This window comes from Ziziphus jujuba, chromosome 10, assembly GCF_031755915.1.
Source record: "Ziziphus jujuba cultivar Dongzao chromosome 10, ASM3175591v1".
NCBI classification, from domain to species: domain Eukaryota; kingdom Viridiplantae; phylum Streptophyta; class Magnoliopsida; order Rosales; family Rhamnaceae; genus Ziziphus; species Ziziphus jujuba.
Genome location: NC_083388.1, coordinates 3,843,140 through 3,864,350, shown reverse-complemented (window position 1 = coordinate 3,864,350; position 21,211 = coordinate 3,843,140). Strand labels below are relative to the sequence as shown.

General features: G+C 33.7%; 1 long non-coding RNA gene across 2 annotated transcripts; it reads right to left on the bottom strand.

The window, feature by feature from the left end:
• Positions 1-8,531: 8,531 nt before the first annotated feature.
• On the bottom strand, positions 8,532-13,092 carry LOC112490721 (uncharacterized). Of its 2 annotated transcripts, XR_009634634.1 has the most exons (5): positions 12,981-13,092; positions 12,557-12,702; positions 10,133-10,223; positions 9,097-9,155; positions 8,532-9,018 (listed from the first exon to the last, which is right to left on the bottom strand). It is a non-coding gene; the product is annotated as an uncharacterized LOC112490721 (long non-coding RNA). The 2 variants fall into 2 exon arrangements; XR_009634633.1 differs by having other exon boundaries at positions 8,532-9,155.
• Between the last annotated feature and the right edge of the window lie 8,119 nt (positions 13,093-21,211).

Sequence of the window (21,211 nt, the reverse complement as noted above, 5' to 3'; positions counted from 1 at the left end):
CCTAATATTTGAATCTATCACATTAAATTTAGTTGAAAAGGACAAGTTCAAATGATTGCCGCATCAGCTTTTTATCCAGTGTAGTGAAGATTGTTATAAATGGCATAAACTATGGAAGGACCACTTTTTATCATTTATCCTAGACCTTCCTTGACAAGTACTTTTAATTTACTGAGTGGAAAGGGCATCTTGGGAACATCCTTATATCATTTTTCACGCTTTCTATCTCAATCATTTGCATCCTATAATAATGTGAAACATGTTCTGTAAATTTCCCTTCCAATCGAAACTCAACTTTTACTGGTTTTGCTGTGATCTATTTTGTCACTTTTTGAAGGGTAACAATATTTTATGGGATTTCCAAAGATTAGAATTAAAAAAGTTTCTCAGGCTTACTTGCATTAGAAGTGTCATTATCTGTCTCCTAAACCTTTTTTGTTTACTTGAATCAATGTGGGTTTGTGAGTGAGAGAGAGTGTGTAGACACTGTAATCATAATGTGTGTAAAAAAATATACATGTAATCAGAGTAGATGAAAGCTGTAAGACCATTGGGAAAGTCACCAATTTTTTTTTTAAAGCTCAAAAGACACTCATAATTGTCCTCCTAATCAGTATGTGTGTGTGTGTGTATTTGATTATGGAAACTTTTAAAGCAACTTGTCCTGATAGGTTTGTCGTAAAGAGAAAAAGCATAAACAACATGTTCAAAAGAGTAACTACCAAAAACTACCAAAAACCAAGTTGTCTTTCGTAGATTTCCATCAGAGTCATCACCCTTTTAGTTTTATTCCTTTTGGTTGTAAAACACAATATTGTCTCAACCAAGAAAACTCTCAATAATTGTTTGGGGGAAAAAAAAAAAAAAAGTTAACCAGCCATTAATTAGGTTTAATTTGAAACAAACTGCTAAACCAAATTGCCAAAAGATATTATAAAGATATTACTCCTTCTATGGTAGTAGAATAAAAAAGGGTAAAATATAATTATTCCATCCATGATTTATACACTTCGAACACCTTCTACTGCAGCTGGCCACGTTCTTGTGATGCAGAGATTGTGTATATACAAGGGCTATTAAATTGGGTGTCCTGTTGCCTTCATTGTTGTACGTGTCTCATTATTGCTGTCTATTTGTTTTTATGTTTGATAATTTATTTATTTGTTTATTTTATTTCATTTTTAATAAAAATGTCAAGTTTTGGCTAAATCGAATTTAAGATATGGTCTCAACATATTTATAGTTTTTGTCACTACATTGGCAATTCAGATCAGTAAAAAAATATATGTTTAAATAATAATAGAAGGGAATAAATGGTCTAGAAACAACATTATATACTCTTAGCTTAAAAAAAGAAAAAAAAAATTCATGAAAATTACATATCCAGAAATATTGAATTACATATAGATAATGAGAGATGGGAATTTGACAGGAGAATGAAAATTTACTCCTTAGAAACAAATTGTGTGAATAAAATAATAACTAGGGAGATGAGAGAACAAGCTGGTTACAGCAAGTAAAAATATTCCACGTTTTCCAACAAAAGAAAAACAAATGGAAATGAAACAAAATTAACAAAATTTGAAGTGTCGGTGTTAAAGAATTATAATACTACTAGTATATATTATATGGTTTTGAGGGATTCTTAGAGAGAAGCATATAATATTTATTTACGAAGTGGCAAATCAAAGTCTTGTTAGTCTTTTTTGATAAAACTAGCTTTAGCTTGCATCACTCTGCTGATAACATGTCTTTATCAGCTTCCATTCCATTTTGCTTTTAAGTTTCAAAATAAAAATGAATTATAAAATTGGGGTTGGGGAAAAATGGAGATCTAAAACATCTTTAAAAGTATGAAGATTTTCCATATGTCAGATTATTCAATATGTTTTAATATAATGGCCAAAATTTACATACTTGTTGTTTGTTTTCCAAAGTTTAGGTCCCACAATGTTTGGAAACCGACACTTCAAAATCCAAAAGTCTCCAAAATGCAGCCTAACAGAATTTAGGCTAAGAATAAAAAAAAAATAAAAATGGTTCTTATCTTTATAAGCAATTTTACAAGTCTAAGGAAAATTTAAAATCTACCCTTTTCTTATAAGTAACTTCTAGTTTGAGTTTTGAGATTTGTATCTAGAAATTTTTAGTTTTTCTCACTATAAAAAGTTCATACCATTGAGAAACTTTAAAAAAGGAAAAAATAAACCATGAAAACTACTTGGCACATGTTCTCTGTTTCTGATATACCACGTACAGACAATCAAAGGAATTGTATGAGAAATTTATAATATTATTAAGTTGGTAGTTGAGGTGTCATCTCAGTCTGATGAGTTGGGCCTGTTTTTATCTTTTATTTCTTTTGGATTTAGTATTATTATTATTATTATTATTATTATTATTACTGTCCAAACCCAAACAATTTGTCTTGAACATCTGACATTCACACATCAAATTCTTGTGTTATTCTCTGCCCATTATTTGGAAGACTGGAGGCCCATTCTTCTCCCACATGGGTCACTTCCCTTTTGGACAGTTTAGGTCACATCTCACACCATATATTTTTCTAAATTAATTGCATTTCTCCCAAATGCCATATATATACATATAAACAATCTGACCCAAAGACAAGTAAATTGTTAGTTAGGTAATTCATCGAAATAAATTGTTATTTAGGTTAATCTAATGCTATTAATTTGTAACACAATTTGCACTTTGTTCTCTGATATAACAAAACAATCGATCATATCGTTTTACGAACTATTGATTTCTTGTAACTCATTGCAATCGATGTGTATGTTTATGGTATTTATCTTTCTTTTATTTTGTGAAAATAGTTCTTGGTGGTGTTTTCACATGAAACTAGTTTTTAAGCCCAAAATGTTTGACCAAACTTGCTTTTATTATTTCAGCATGCATGATTTGTCCCTGGTTTAACCTACTTCGCATGCTCCAAGTATATATGATACAAATATGATTGAAAATCAGTCACGCTTTTTGAAAACGTTCAGATATCTGTAAGAGAATCATATGTGGAGAATCACCAAAAGAAAGAACATGCATGAGAAAAATGCAGAGAATGACAACATAATCTGCCTAATTAATTTTCTCTTACAGAGTGCAGGATTATGTTGCTGACCAAATTTGAAGATCATATGCATCTTATTATTCATATAACACTTTTTCACCGACTACTTGGAGTTTGGTAAGTATATGGCTTTGGAAAAGAGCTTTACAAGATGGGATATGAATGGACTCTACTGTGACAGAAGAAATGCTAACCTTATTGAGTTAAAGAATCTGTCTCAATTGAGCACTTTACATACACACATACTTGATTTTAACATTATGCCCAAAGACTTTTTTTTTTTTTTTTTTTTTTGCTTCCACGAAAAAAGATGCCTCCTGGTGCGTAGTATCATTGGCATCAGACCGGAGCCCTGCACCACGCGAATACACAGCATGGGACCATCCGAGGCAATAGCGGGGCTTGTAAGACTCGAATCTCAACTCCTGGACTCGCAGATGTGAAGGCTAAGTAGCTTCCTTCCACTAGGCTACCAGCCTTGGTGGTACATTATGCCAAAAGACTTGTATGAAGTTGAAGACATATAAAATATTAATAGGAAGATTTGCAGCAAACTTGTACAATATGTCTTTTATGGCCAGATCAAATTGCTCAACAATTTTAAGACTTGAGCTTGACATAAGAAGATTGAGAGATGATCATGGTCTTGAAATGTTGTTGAAAAGATCTAAAGTTCTCAATCTGCATAGATCAAAAGGTGTGAAAAAATACTGTTTATGGTTCAGATCCATAGGGTCTTCCATAGTTGAAGAATCTTATAATTGTGAAGAATGATGAATTGGTATACATCATCAATTCCATGGAGAAAAATCATTCTTGCTCTACTTTTCCAAGTTTGGAGTTATTGTATCTTGATAAAATGATGAACCTGGAAAAGATATTCCATGGCAAACTCTCAGCAGATTCTTTTGGCAAACTTAGTGTTGTAAAAGTGAGAGATTGTGATAGATTAAAGAATCTCTTCTCATTCTTCATACAACTTGAGGAAATCTAAGTTGTTAAATGTAAGATGCTGATAGAGTATTGAGTTTCCTTCTGAACCCTGCATTATTCCTATTGAAGTCACTGGTAAGTATGAGTTTCCTTAACTATGCTCTTTGATAGTGGAATCATCATTGAAGCTCATTCATATCTTTCCATGATGAATTGGAGACTACCTTCACAAGTCGGATGAAAGATGGACATCCTATACCTCTATTCAGTACAATGGTATAATTCTTCAAACTTCAAAGCTTGTTACTTCCATAAAAATAAGTTAATAATATCAATTCATGAGTATATTAATCCATATATTAGTTTTAAGTACTGAAAAAATTGAAATTGATCTCTTAGCAGGTTGCATTTCCTAGCTTGAAGTATTTGAAATTATCCACACTCAGCTCCGAAATGTTATCACCAGACCAACTTCCAGAAACATTTAACTGGTAGAATCTAATAATCTTCACTCATAACCATTGTAATAGTTTAAAGCATCTGTCATCTTTTGCTATGGTCAGAAGCCTATGTTGGCTTTTAGAGAGTTAAAACACAGAAAAATGGTGGACAAGCAGAGAAAAATAGCTTTGGATATTTTCATTCAAGAAAAAAATATATTTCAACATTCTTGCAAAACAGTCCAACAAACCATATCTTGGCTATGTAATACATCAGATATTTATCAAAAACATTGTTACAACTCAGCAAAATAGAAACAAGGATAAATAAATAACCATAAAATTAAACTACATGACAGCAACAATAAGTGTCACTCTCAACAACCTAGTGCAGCTTGAGCGTCTAGAGGTATGTCAATGTAGTACTATGGAGAATGCAATACTCGTAAATGACATAAGAGACTTAGAAGGGATGGATAAGAAAGGGCTCCCCAATCTAAAACCTTATGTGTAGAAGATCTCCCAAACCTCAAAAGGTTTTACTCCAAAAGTTTGCTAAAGTTCCTATCTTTAGAGGAACTGAAGATAGATTGTTGTCCAAAATTGGAAGTTGTAGATTTTCTTGGGGAGCTAAGGAACTTGGAAATCCTTCACGTTTCTCATTAGATATTATGGAGTTGCCGAACAATTAGCTTGTTTAAGCTTGTTAGGTTTGAGAAATTTTCCTCCTTGTAAACTGGAAAGGACTGAGCCGAATATCGTACTGAGCTTGATAAGTTTAGAAGAGTTGAGTATGTAGAATAGTTTTACAGGATGGAAGAATTAGAAGGAGTTATTGGTGATACGGTAAAGCCAGTCTTTCCCTTTTTTGGATTACAACAATGGGGAGCGGGATTTTTTACCTAAGTCAAGGATTGGATGTTGGACTTAGAGGTGTGTAAATGGTACAAGTTACAACCATTGGAGCAAGCCTATAAGTATAAAGTCTATTCAGAACCAGTCTTTCAAAATTAAAGACTTTGGCTTATTTATCCACTTTACATCTAGCTATTCTCAACGGTTTAAATGAAAAAACAAATAAATAAACCAAACCAATTTATAATTGTTTCACAAATAACTTTGAAAAAGAGACTTAAGTACGACTTTGTATTCATATACTACCTTCAAATAATCAGGGTGTACACAGGCTAACTAATGGGGTGTAATTAGAAGCATAAATGATGAGAGGCCGGTAACAAACAGGCCAGGTTAGTTGTGCTAGACTGCTAGTTGTGTCTCTCGCTGACGAACGACGCCGTTTATTTATTGGGCCATAACATTCTTTGACCTAGAGTACAGAAAGAAAGTGAAACACAAACAGAGCAAGATTGTGATTGAGCAAACTGATCCATTAGCTCGAAACAGAATAATAGAGGGGAATTTGGCCCAATGTCCTCTTTAGAAGGGCCATGATGATATATACCCTTGCACTGGTAAACTTTTTTGTTTCATCCTTTAATATCCATTACACCCTTAAAAAAATTTTAAAAGACCTGGATGTCCTTTATTTTAGATCCAATACAAGGAAATCTTTTGTGGCTCCTCTGATTCAGCTTCTGGGTTTTCATCCGAAACCAATGCTGAGATTAGAAAAATGACCAAATCCAAGGACAACAGGTTTGAGTTCAATGAAAGCAATGCTCAGATCTTCAAGCTAATGCTCGACGATGTCCATCTTCAATCTTGCCTTTATTTCTAAGAGTATCGGAATGCTTTTACCTTCTCGCTTGTTGTTATTTCTTCTTTGTTGCTTCAGAAATACTTGAATGGTGGATCGGAAGAATCTGGGTCTTTAGCAAATGACGATTTTGTTCCGATACTACTGGGATTTGTGGGTGTTTTCAAGTTTTTGATGTTGCTTGCCAAGGTTTCTTTTGAAAAATCTGGATCGAGGAGGTTGAAGAAGCAATTGAATGTTCTCTTTGGGGCTTTGGGAGCCATAGCTGGGAATATGGTTTGCTTCCTAATTAGTCCTTTGGTTCTAGATTTCAATTTTGGTCCATTTGATGGTTTTGGTAGATCTTCAGTTGCTGTTTTAATGGCGAGCAACGTCATTTGGTTTTTGATTACCATAGGGCCTTCGGTAATTACCGATGAAACCTACGGTAATCAATTTGTAGTTGCTGAAAAAATTACCATAGGTTTCATCGATAATTACTGAAACCCCTATGGTTATCACATTTTACCAATTTTTTGACTCCACAAGTCCCCTAATATATGTAAAATGCATAAACATGCAAAATATACATTTTTTGTGACAGCCCAGACCACTCGCATGAGATATTGTCCTCTTTGGGCCTGGGGAATCCTCTTACAACCCAATCCTCAAGGTTTTAAAAGGCTTCTCAAGGGAAAAGTAGCCACACCCACTTATATGGAGTGTTTCGTTCCCCTTTCCAACCGATGTGGGATCTCACAATCCTCCCCGCTTGGGGCCCAGCGTCCTCGTTGGCACACCGATCTGGGTCCGGTTCTGATACCATCTGTGACAGCCCAGACCACCCGCATAAGATATTGTCCTCTTTGGGCCTAGAAAATTCTCTTACAACCCAGCCCTCAAGGTTTTAAAAGGCCTCTCAAGAGAAAGGAATCCACACCCACTTATATGGAGTGTTTCGTTTCTCTTTCCAACCGATGTGGGATCTCACAATCCTCCACCCTTGGGGCCCAGTGTCCTCGCTGGCACACTGATCCGGGTCCGGCTCTGATACCATCTGTGACAGCCCAAACCACCCGCATGAGATATTGTCCTCTTTGGGCCTAGGGAATCCTTTTACAACCCAACCCTTAAGGTTTTAAAAGGCTTCTCAAGGGTAAGGTATCCACACCCACTTATATGGAGTGTTTCGTTCCCATTTCTAACCGATGTGGGATCTCACATTCTTCAATGATCCTAAGGAGAAAAAACCCTAAAAGTTCTGAAAAAGTTCTCAAATTGGCACAAAAATTTGATTACCATAGGGCCTTCGGTAATTACCGATGAAACCTATGGTAATCAATTTATACTTGCTAGAAAAATTACCGAAGGTTTCATCGGTAATTACCGAAACCCCTGTGGTAATCATATTTTACCAATTTTTTGGCCCCCACAAGTCCTCTAATGTGTGTTAAATGCAAAAACATGCAAAATATACATTCTTCAATGATCTTAAGGAGAAAAAGTCCAAAAGTTCTGAAAAAGTTCTAAATTGGCACAAAAATTTGATTATTTGTAGGGCCTTCTGTAATTACCGATGAAGCCTACGGTAATCAATTTATACTTGCTGGAAAAATTACCAAAGGGTTTTTCAGTAATTAACGAAGGCCCTACGGTAATCAATTTTTTTTTGCCAATTTGAGAACTTTTTCAAAACTTTTGGGATTTTTTCTCCTTAAGATCATTGAAGAACATATATTTTGCATGTTTTTGCATTTAACACACATTAGGGGACTTGTGGGGACCAAAAAATTGGTAAAATGTGATTACCACAGGGGTTTCGGTAATTACTGATGAAACCTTCGGTAATGTTTCCAGCAAGTATAAATTGATTCGTAGGTTTCATTGGTAATTACCGAAGGCCCTACGGTAATCAAATTTTTGTGCCAATTTGAGAAATTTTTTAGAACTTTTGGGGTTTTTTCTCCTTAGGATCATTGAACAATGTATATTTTGCATGTTGTTCCTTTTAACACACATTAGGAGACTTGTGGGGGCTAAAAAAGTTGTCGAATGTGATTACCATAGGGGTTTCGGTAATTATCGATGATTTCTACGGTAATTTTTCTAGCAAGTATAAATTGATTACCGTAGGTTTCATCGGTAATTATCGAAGGCCCCATGGTAATCAAATTTTTGTGCCAATTTGAAAATTTTTCCAAAAATTTTGGGGTTTTTTCTCCTTAGGATCATTAAAGAATGTATATTTTGCATGTTGTTGCATTTAACACACATTAGGGGACTTGTGGGGGCCAAAAAATTGGAAAAATATGATTACCACAGGGGTTTCGGTAATTACCGATGAAACCTACGGTAATCAATTATTTTTGCCAATTTGAGAACTTTTTCCAAACTTTTGGGGTTTTTTTTTCTTTTTAGGGTCATTTATATTTTATCAACACAATATGACAGATGACTTTTCCAACCAAACAACACATAAAACCAACGTCTATTATGCCAAAACACACGTTACACAGTTGAGCTACTAACTGCATTTCTTACTACATTGCATAACACACACATACCACATAACATGCCCCCATTGTCTTAATATAGCGTAGAACGATTTATGGTCCTTCAGTTGAATGGTGCTGTGTGTTGGCAGTGCTATTAAGAGGTATGGCGGCTGAGCATGATCGGTTGCTGTGACCAATTTGTTTGTATCTCCCGCATCTATATTGATGACACTCCTTTCCTTGATTGAATCCTCTTCTTTCTTGGTCTTCCTGACTGTTTGCCAATCTTAGGTGGAAGTACAAGCTGGTTTATGGCATCATCTAGAGCATGCCACTAACATTTATCTCCAAGTGGATATATGGTTTCTGAATATGCATCACGGAGTGAGTCAACTGAGTAATGCGTTGAGCAAAGGATATATGGAGAAATATGTCGATGCTTACATGCTGCAATTGCATGGATACAAGGAAAGCCAGGATTCTCTATACGGCATGTGCATTATCTATCAAATTTAAATGAATAATATGTTTCAGTGACTCCCAGATAAAGGTGCTTATGAAATGAATAATGCAATCTAGAGAAAATCAACTCTAATAAATTGAAAAGTGTGCAAAGACTTTCAGACAGAAATTTTACCAGCCTAATCAAGTACACTCCTCATTCCCAACACTATGATAAAGAAAGGTTGTAAACATGTCCCCAAAGAAAAAAGGTTGTATCCATGTTCCCAAAGAAAAGTTTATACAAAAAGGTTAGACATCATAAAAGAAAAGCTCTTTAAGTAAACAAATCAAACACCGATAACATACAAAACTATATGGTAATAATTTAGAGAATGTCAAATAAAAGAATAAAGCAAAAGGTTATTAAGTTATTTTCTCTCATGGACATAACAAAATCCATTTCCTCTAAATTATAGTTAACATAAGAGAGCTCCATTAGGAGGATAAAATGCTTAAAATTTAAAAAAAAAAAAAAAGTAAACAACCAAGATATAGTAGTGTATTTAGACTTTGAATATATGAAACAACTTATATAATATATTAAATAATATGTGAACAAAACTATGATGCACATTATATATGAGTCTACATAAATATGAATTTTGGGGACAAAGATATTGCACACTTGATATACATTATGAGCTAATTTACTTAGAATTTTGCTTTAGCTAGTTGATGGAGAATATGACAATGTAACCATTCATATGATCTTGTAATGCAAATAAACAAAATAAAACTTCAAGTTAAATAGGATATACAATTAAAAAACCAAACAAAACAAACAATTCTTCCAAAACTTCAATTTCTATTCTCCACAATTCAGTCTTCAATCTCCATACTTCTAGCATACAAAAAAACACAACATATAATTCTTCCAGCATACAAAATCCACATTTCTCAGCATAAAAAATTCACATTCTTCCATACTTCATCAAAAATAAAAACAAAATTAGGGAGAAAAATTTAAGCTATGTACCTTTGAAAATTTATGCCACCGCCCAAATTTAGTCAATCCTTCAATTAAATGGTTCTTCCTTTCTTCATATGTGAGCTTCTTTAAGTTGAACCTATCAAACAAAGAAAGAGAGCAACTATCGTCAGATTCTTTGTTTATAAAAGGAAAAACAAACAAAGAAAGTCATTCATGTAACCAAGTAACTAACTTTTTTTTTTTTTCTAACGTTATATGATCAAACCTAGCTACAAAGAGAAACTAAAGGTAGTTTAATCTCAAAGTAGAACAAAACAGAATAAATATAATATACATAGTATATATAACCAAACTTGCATATTATCAGTATAACTCAGCATTTAGCATATATAACCAAATTATCTTTAACATGCTCGTTATCTACATGTTAAGTTATACACAAAATGCATTTATTAAAGACATTGTATTAATTGCAAGTTCACAGATATTGGCACAAAAAAGTAAGTTGGAGCTCATTGTTTCTATACTAAAGAAAGAAGAATAAAATGAGGGGGATTAGACCCCCATAATCATTCATCACACCATCAACACATGTAACAAATCTAATATTGATGTTGAACTTCACCAGTAACAAAAAAACATGCATGGCATTCTTCAATGGCCTTCCATGCCGATGTTCAATAAGAATTCGACTTTCAAAGGAGATAATTCCATTTCTTTGATCAAGAAACACAACTATCTCCTATCTACATATATATATATATATATATGATAGATAAAAATAAAAATATCTAGGATTTGACTGTAAGGCATTTGAAGGTAAGCCTTTTAAGTAGTAATTTCAGTAAAAAGTTCTCTACTTGTCGTATATATTCTGCTGGCATCTAAATAACAATAAATTTCCAAGCATATCAAAGATAGATACACAGCTAATAAAACATGGTTAATGAGATTATGATTAAAACATGGTCAAAGAGATTATGATAAGATAATATTAGAATGAGTATCCATTATTGGCATAGAAACATAATCAGATTGGACAATAGAGTTAATATATACATATATGCCTAGGTACTTCAAGTGTGTGTACAAATATATATGCATATGATATGGTAATCTAATGTAAGAAAATGTAAAGTTGAACCAATTCACACGTATAGAATGAAAACAAGGTAATATGTACATGTTTTGTTTTGCCAAGGTTTGAGAGGGAAAAAAAAAATCATAGCTTGTCCTAGTCAGACATAACAGTATATTTTAGCTGAGAGATGAAGCCCTTTACGGAAAGCAAGATGCATTGAACAAGCAACAATTGTAATGTAAACATATTTACTCCTACATATATCTATATATTAATATTTAAAAGATATGTATGGATGTGGAGTGAGAAAGTTTGATCATACAAGAGTCTTTCATGTCCCATATGCATCTGGTGAGGTTTACATCCTGCACATATCTATATATTATTCTTTCCGCAAAAAGAGGACAAAGATCTATCGACAATGCAGCTACATGGTAGCTTAACAGACACAAGTAATTTTGACTCACTAGTTCACAGTTGATCAAGATATTGGCAAATACCACATACGATCCAGAAAAGAGTACTTATAATCACATAACAACCATGAAAGCCAGTTGCTAAGAAAAAGGTAGAACCATGAATACTATCCGAAATAGTGAAGGGTGCTTGATAATATTCCATTCCTTGAAAGCCAGTGAATACTATAGCCAGTGAAACACTAGCTACAGAATACCCCATAAGGGAATTTTGCTTTACTTCCCTCAATCTTCACTTTACACCACACCGACCCCCCTTTCATCATAAGGCGTGGAATAAGACCCCAGGGGAATCTCCATGGGACTCCAAAATTGCATCTATCATGGTACAATGAGGATGAGTTTTATCTGCAACAGAAAATCCATGAACTCTATTGTTAAGCTCGATCCAACTGTGCCTAGGACCCTTTTTCACCTCTAAGTCTCTTAGTCTCTTCCTCACTTCCATCTTCTCACTCCACTTCCAACACATATGTTAGGCAAAATTAAATATGCAGGTATTTGCTTAGGATTTAAACTAAATATTTTCTTTGCTAGACAACATTATATAATGTTAAGACATTCAAACACAAGACCAGATAACATTCAATAATTATCAACCTCACAAAAATTTAAACATTAAGAAAACATATATGTTGTAGCAAGAATGAAATAGTAAATGGGATGCTTGTTGTTTATTTTTATCATTTCTCTATTCACTACCATTATTATGGTTCTTTTAGTCTTTGCTCACAAAAACAAAGGGGGGGAAAGGGGGGGGGGGGGGGGGGGGATGGCCTAAAGTGAGGTCTACAATCAAAAAATGAATTAGCAATAAAAGATTGAAACAAAAATTGTAAAGCCTTGAGAAAATATTCGACCGATAAGTGGTGGGTTTTGAATTTTTGATCAGAAAAATGCAGGGAGGTGTACCATAAACGTTTATAGTGTCCTGGGGTGGTTCCTTATAAGATTTCTTCACTATGAGATCAGCACAGATGACAGCATGAATTATCTTGTGCAATTCTTCAAGGTATTTGCCTTAATTCCTCTTTCTCTGTACTCACCAAAGGATTTCACTAAAAAAAAAAGAAAAAAAAAAAAGAAACAGAGAAACCCAGTAAGAACTTCAAATCTGATTTTGACAGATGTATACAAACAAGCAATAGGTGGGTTTGAAAAGAGAAATAGAGAAATGATTACCAAAAGAAGAATTAAAAATAGAGAAGGATTACCAGGAGAAGGATCAAAGTTTGTGATAAATGAAAAATGAAGAACGTGAACAAACGTAACAAATAATCTCGAATAAACCTAACCCTCAAACTAAAACCTAAAAATTTCAACAAGATAAACTTACCAATGATTGAGATAGAGAGAGAGACGGGATCGCACCCAAAGAGAGAGAGAGAGAGAGAGAGAGAGAGAGAAGATCTTAGAGCTTTTTTGTCTTCCTCTTTTCTTCATAGTTCGTGAATGGACCATTTTCCTTCTATTTTTCTTTTGATATTTGAAAAGGATACTTTAGGAATATTGAAAAATAAGAGGGCAAAAGAAAAAGATTGAGAACCGAGTGGGTAAATTTCCTTAAGAGTCTTCCAATAGGGGTATTGGACCAAATTCCCCAATAATAGATCCTCAATGAATAGTATTGTACAGAGGATAAAAAAACATATTGTCAACACCAAAATGGGGGAGAACAGAAGTATTATAATGAATGAATGTAGCTATATTTTTCTTTCTTATTCGCACAAGCATTCACACTTTTTCAATTGATAAACACTAATATTGAGAGGTATAAATCACAAAGTTCACAAAGAACCTTCATCAACAGCAGTTGCAGAGGAAAGCACTTCCACACCTGCAATCAAACCCCAAATTAATATAAAATAATTCAGCATTCATGGATTATTCAGTTAAAAAAAAAAAAAAAGTTCTATATAATGTATGAGAAAATTTACATGAATTCACATTGGCCCAAAACATGAATACTTGCCAAAAGCAGCAATTGTACAAGTTAAAGATATATTGAAGTTTCAAGTATCTAAAAGTTGAGGATGAGCATTGAAAAGATATCCGTCATGATCTCTTACAAGTCTCACTTTCAACATAGCCTCACTAATTCTATAATGTATATAAGAGCATCCTTTACGAACCAAAAGAAAACATGAAAGTATTGAAAGCCGCGCCCCCCCCCCCCCAAAACAAACAAAAAAAGAAAAAAAAAAAGAAAAAGAAAAATGATGTCATATTAATAGTAAAATAATAATTAATTTGCCTTTTTTTTTTTTTTTTTTTTGTGAGAACATTTAAAAACAGATATATAATCCCCAATATATATCTAATATCTGGATTTATCAAAACAATATGACTAAAAATTTTGGCGAAATGTAAGATTGGTAGGTTCTCCTCCTCCTCCTTCTTCTTCTTTTAATAATTTTCCAAATTTACGACATATTCACAACATCTGATCCCATGAAAGAGTTGAATTGAAAGGTAAAAGAGTGACCATGAATATAACCAAGCAATTGATAAAAAAAAAAAAAAAAAAAGCGAAAAAAAAAAAAAAGCTAAAAAAGAAAAAGAAAAAATGATGAGTGGGTTCGTGGATGAAGCGTTGGTTTTGTGCCTTGTTCTAAAAGAAACACTAAATATCAAGTATCAACTGAGCTGCTTTCTGATAATTGTCTAATGGTGGCATTAATATCCCCCTCCTTCAAATGCATAGTTTGCTGATCACTGTACTCCTAATTAAAATCTCAGTCTTCATTATCATTTTCATCATTCCATTCTAAAGAATCCTCATCACTGTCATCTTCATCTTCCTTGATCATTGTCACTCCACTAAATATTAATCTCTTCACTTTTGGAGTGCTTACTTTTCCACTGCAGAAATTCAGCATCTGACAGCAAGATCTCACAATTACCTCTTTCAAGTTTGGAAATTTCAAATGATTATCCCCTGAATAGAAACTCTTGAGGCTTGGTAGATTATCAAGTTCCAAAACTTCCAATTGATCGAAAACAATTTCACTTTCTTCTGTTTCATCACTTCCTTTGTAACCTCCAATTATTTGTATCATTCTTTTGCATTCACTTATAAGCATTCCTTTCAGTTGTATTAAACTTTTTGCTGTTGAGGATGTTACTAAATTCTCAATTCCCTGGCATTTTCTCACTACAAGAAGTGTCATATTTTCGAAAGATATTGAGAATGGGACTAATTTCTGCAACCTGTCACATCCATTTACAAATAGAAATTTCAAATTGTAGAAGACTCTTCCTGGGTGGTAATCCTCCTCCCATAAATGCATCAACCGAGGCAGCTTAGTCAGTTTTAATCCTTCCAAACAGGAAGCTATTCCAGCGTATTCTTGATTGTCTCCAAGTTGGCCTTTATATTGACAATTCCATATCGCATTCAGGGTAGCAATCCCCTCTAGTTTCAATATTGTTTTCAACTTGGGAAATTTAACCTGAGAAAATGATGATTAATAAGAAACTAAAAAACCATATAATAATTGAATTTAAGAAACCAAATATGCAATATAAACTTTCTTGCTCACCCCGTGAACCATGTCAAACTATTAGCAACACTAACTAATAAAGCAAAATGATAAAAAAGTATATATATTTTGAGAGTATATATGTAAAGAATAGACCTTTTCGTTGTAAAAGAATATGCCAAAATTTGTAGCCAATTCCTCCTCTCTACTCTGACATGTGCCGTTTGTCTTCCTCTCAGTAAAAACTTGTAGAAATTTCAGTAGAGATTTCAGCTTCAAGGAATATAGTTCAGGAAACTCAATCTTATGAGCAGCTTTGTTGCTAATGTTTTGGTTATCATCTTCTATTTTATGGATAACCATCTCCTCAATTGTATTGCATACAGCTACTCTGATTTTTTTAAGTTTCAAAAGGGCTTTTGCTTGAGATAGTGTGAAAAGACTCTTCAATCTGTTACAGTTACTCACATCTATCTCTCTTAATTTTCTAAAACACTTCTCTGTGAGTTTCCCATGACAGAGCTTTTCAAGGTTCTCCGGTTTTTCAAGAACCAAACGCTCCAAACTTACAAAGGCACCGCAAGGATGAATCTCCTCCATTGAGTTGATGACGTATTTAATTCCAACATTATTTGGGAACCCAAAGAACTTCAATTGTGGAAACCCTCCCAATTAGATCATAAACAACATTGTTGAGACTCTCTAATTCAGTTAAACCCAATTCTTCTGACTCTTTCATTAACATTTTAAGGCCTGCATGGTCATCTAATAGACTGCTTGTGTGGAACTTGAGGTTCAACTTTCTTGAAATTTCAAATTTCTCAAGCAAGAGCTCATGTTCTCCTATATTTATATTATATCATTCCAATTTTGTACGAAACATATCTTTTGGCAAGCTATTGAAATCTGGTATAGCTAGGCGTAAAGTGGATAAATGAGCCAAATTCTTCAACTCGGAAAGACATTCAAAACTCTTTTCACCGCTGACTCCTTCAGTTTCCATTTTGGGAAACAATTCTCAATTTTCAACTCTTCTAAACTTATCAAAGTTGAAAAAATATTAGGTTGGATCATTTCAAGTTTAGGACAATTTCTTAAATTTAGCATCCGCAAGCGAGTTAATTGTCCTATTTCTCTTGGCAACTCCACAATGAGAAAGGTAGAGGATTTCTAATTTCTTTAGCTCTGCAAGTAAACCTACAAACTTCCAATTTTGGACAAGCATCTATATTCAGTTCCTCCAGGGATAGGAACTTAAGCCAACTTTTGCAGCAAAAACTTTCGAGTTTTGGGAGGTCTAGAGTTATAAAAATTTTAAATTGGGAAGAGGTTTCTTATCCATGCTTTTCTAAGTCTCTTATATCATCTATGATTAGTACCTCTTCCACAAGATTACATTGAGATACCTTGTGGCCATTGCAAAAGATGATAGATGCTTTAAACTATTACAGCCGCTAACCTTCAAGGTTGTTAGATTCTGCATGTTAAATGTTTCTGGAAGTTCGTCTGGCCATAACGCTTCTGAGTGGTCGATGACAAATACGTCAAGCTAGGAAATGAAACCTGTAAAAATATCAATTTCAATTTTGTCAATACTTAGAACTAACATATTAAGTTACAAACATGAACTTGGAAATTTGATTAACTAGAAGTTGAAGTTTAGAGGAGAACTATACCATGGTATTGAATAAGGGTATGGATGTCGATCCATTCCTTTGGCTTGTGAAACCAGTCTCGAACTCAGAATGGAAGAAATGAACAAGCTTTAATGAAGATTCCATTGTCAAAGAGTGTAATTGAGGAAACTCAAATTTAGCATCAGCAGGAACGATGCAAGAATCATTTTCCCTTAAATAAGTAACTACCTCTCTCAGCTTCTTACATTTTACAAATTCGATTTCCTCAACTGTTCGGCAATGGAGAATGAGAGGAGATTCTCCAATCTATCACAATCTCTCACTTTATAACTCTCAATTTGCCAAAAGAATCTGTTGAGAGTTTTCCATGGCATATCTTTTCCAGGTTCATTAGTTTCGCAAGATATAATGTATCCAAGCTTAGAAAAGCAGAGCAAGGATGATTTTGCTCCATGGCATTAATGATGTATACCATTTCATCATTGTTCTTAATTATGAGATACTTCAACTGTGGAAACCCTCTGGATCTAATTCACAAACAAGATTATTCACAACATTTGATCTATGTAGATTTAGAACTTGAGATCTTTTCAACAACATTTCAAGACCATGAATGCCCTGCAATCTTCTTATGTCAAGATCAAGTCCCGATACTCTTGAACAATTTACCCCTGACATAATAGACATACCATTAGATAGAGTCAGAAATCGTCCAATGATTATTTGATAGCTCTTCAACTTCATGGAAAACAAGTCTTTTGGCATAACGTTAGCATCATGTATATTTATATTTTAAGCAATGTTATTAGAATCGGACGATTTATGATACGGATTGGACGATTTGTATCATTTTTATGTAATGGAAAACGATTCAAACCGTTTATTAAAATCAATTTGAAGGTGAATCATATGTTTCCTCAATTGAATAGTATGATTTGAATGAATCGCTGATTCAACATTTTAAATTTTCTGCACTTTTTTTCCTATTTTTCAATTGATTTTAATCCTTCAAATGCAAAATATCTTTGAAAAAATCTATTTGAGAAGCGGAAACTGGAGAGGAAGACAGTGATAATCGGAACAGACAGAAAAGGAAAGAAGATAATGATGATTTATTAAAAAAAAAAAAATTAGAAGAATCTGAAAAGAAGACCATACAGAAAAGAGAAGAATACGAAAATGACAGAGATGAAGAAATGTTATTATTATTTTATTTGTTTTCTTTTTAATTTTCCTTGGTTGAAGTGTTTTTTTATAATCTTTTTGTAAATTTATTGATTAAAGTATAGAAAGTTGAAACAAACAATAAATTTGATTGATATGATCATGATTCGTGAGTAAATAAATTGAATAAATAAAATAATAATAAAAATATTATTATTATTATTTTAATTGTTTTTGGTTGTTTATACTTTATTGGTTAAAGTGATGATCCTAAATTGATAAGATGGGCACGTGAATTAAAATTTTTAGTTTTTTTTTTATTATTTATTAAGATGTAATGTTATGATATGACCACGTGCAAATCTAAGGTTTTAATATTTTAAATAAATAATAAAATAGTGTCCGTTGAATTTGAATCCAGCTTTTTATTTTTTTTAAAAAAATAGTATTTATTAAAATTTTATATTTTATAGATGTAATTACTATTTTAAAAATTATATGTTAAATTTAAAATTAATAATTATATTTATGTTGATGAATGATGGATTAATATTATTATAATTTATTATTTTTAAATGTATCTTACGATATATGTTTCGTTTCGATACATTTTTTATAATTTTAACAAAACGATTCACGTTTTAAGTTATCATTTGATAACATTGATTTTAAGAGCTCAATTGAAACAAATTCTTTAACTCAATAAGATTAGCATTTCTTCTATCATGATTGCCTCCCTCGGTATCCCATTTGTAAAGCTATGTTCGAAAATCAATTTTTCCAAATGTGTTAAGACTTGATATGACGTTGCGTTCGATCACTTCAAGCTTGGAACAATCAGTCACACATGATAATCGTAGATGAGCCACTTGTCCTATTTGCTTCGGCAGCTCCACGGTATTAGAGTTACAAATTATAAGAATTTTTAAATCTTCAACTCTCCAATCAAAGCCATGTCTCCTAAGTCACAATCATACAGACCAGGACTTTGAAGATTTTGAAGGATCGGAAATGACGAAGGTAGAGTTTTTAAACACAGAGTAAACAACTCTAAAACTCTAAGGTCCTTCATTTCTTCGAAAAAATTGTTTGAGATTTGGGAGTACGGATCCTTCCATAAAAGATCAATCATAGCCTCGCACTAAAAGAAACTTGAGCTGCGGACATTGTAACCTTTCAAGAAGCCTAGAGTCATCAGTGCCATATAGTAGTGAAATTGCAGTTGCATCCTCGAGTTGCCTACTGTCTTCCAGCTCAGGAACATAATTTCTAAAGCTAAACATTTGCCTTTCTCGTGATCCAATTGAGATGACAACATCTTGAATTACATCATGCATTTGGACTTTACAAGGGTCAGCACCATCTATTAAAAACAATACGTCTTGAGATTTTTAACCACTGTAAGCATTTTGTTTTCTGCCTCTTCTAATTCTTTGATGCCTTGGAATAATCCCAACCCAAAACCGCATATCAATAACGTGATCAAGCTTATGTGAGAATCTTCTGGATATAAACCAATAAACAACAGCATCAACTTTGCTTCATTATTTTCTTACAAGTTATAGCTCACCTTTATACTAGAATATACTTTATCATGCATGCCTTTGATGTTACTTGGGGTAGATCTTCTTAGCTCTTGCAAAGAATATTCCAAATAGGGTAGCTTTTTTTTTTTAATGCATTTGCGACCATCGTTATCGCAATTGGTAATCTTCCACACTCTTCCAAAATTTCAGTTGCCAAAGGTTGGATATCAGGATTGTTCATCATTGAATCCCCAACTATTTTGCCAAATAAATCTTTTGCTTCATTACAAGATAGGACTTCGAGCATGAAAATCTTGTCAGCACCCATATCATTACACACCGCATCTCAAGATCTAGAGGTGAGCAGGCCCGTCATTCCCAAAAGCAATTCCCAAAAGCAATTCCCACTTCATGCAGCTCCAATGTCTCCCAGACGTCATCTAGAACTATGAGGATCTTGGTTTCTTTCCCCAGTCGATAACTCATTCATTTTGCTCTAACAGATATGCTTTCCTCATCAAGTTTTAGGCCTAGATGCTCTACAATTCCTTTTTGAATCTTTTTGACATCTGGAGTTTGGGATATAGGGACCACAACTGTCTTATCGAATAACTTCCTTGGCTTATCTAGCAACATCTTTAGCAAGAATGGTTTTGCCAATGCCAACCATGCCATACACCCCAACCATCCTAACATTAGCATTTCTTGAAGCATCCATAATTTTCTTGAAGATGGGGATTCTTGAATGGAAAGTGTTGTAGCCCCTGATTTCAATGACATTCTTCAGTGGGACACGATAAGAAATCCTTTGGGATAGTATAGAGGCTGATAGTTGGATTTCAGTGTCAACATCCTGAGCCACGATCTTTGCTTTCTTGCCGAGCTGATGCCTTGACACCAACGTCTGAGACAACTTGGTAGAAAGTCCAAATTCATTTGCACGATCTTCATGTTTGAAAAAATTTTCAGCCTCTTCAGCGATCCCAGTTACTCTGGTTAGCCAACCCTAAACATCAGCTTCAATTTCTTCACCATACCTAGTAGCCTCATCAACAGAGTTGCATCTGCACTTTTGCTGTTTCCAATTGCCGAATTTTGGTATTGAGTTAGTCTACATTTGTTTTGCGTTTGTAGATGTAACCCATTTGACGAGCAACTAGTGCAACTGAATACTCAATGATTTTTGAACGAATGTCCTTTAAAGTCCATGCTTACCTTCGATAATTAAAAGAGTTCAAAATAGGGTGCAAATTATTGAATCTTATGTACAAAACAGATGAAAGGAAAACCAAATCATTACAGCATATGTAGCAAAATGAAATCTATATAATTTAGGTAATGATAAGTACCTGATCAATTGGATGTAAATATAAATGGGGGAACTAGCTTCCTAATTAGTGCACTACTCTACTTAAACCACTTTTTTTTTTTTCCCTTTCAAAGTACTAAATGAAAATATACAAGAAAATGGAGACAATATGTGTAACACCCCGTCCCGAAGTACACCGAAATTTTTTTCAAATTTGACAAAGGTTGACTGGGTTTGACCATCGTTGACTGAGAAATGATCAAATGTTGACTTTTTGTTCCTGTTGGAATTTTACATTGACTGACGTACCGTTACGAAGTACACGTTGTCATGAGTTCATAAACAAGTAGCACGTCGAAAACGGAGCTACGGTTTGAAAGTTATGAGCAAAACAAGTTGAGGTCCAAACTGTCCAAGGGGTGCCGGAGTTGACTTTTTATTCATGCAAA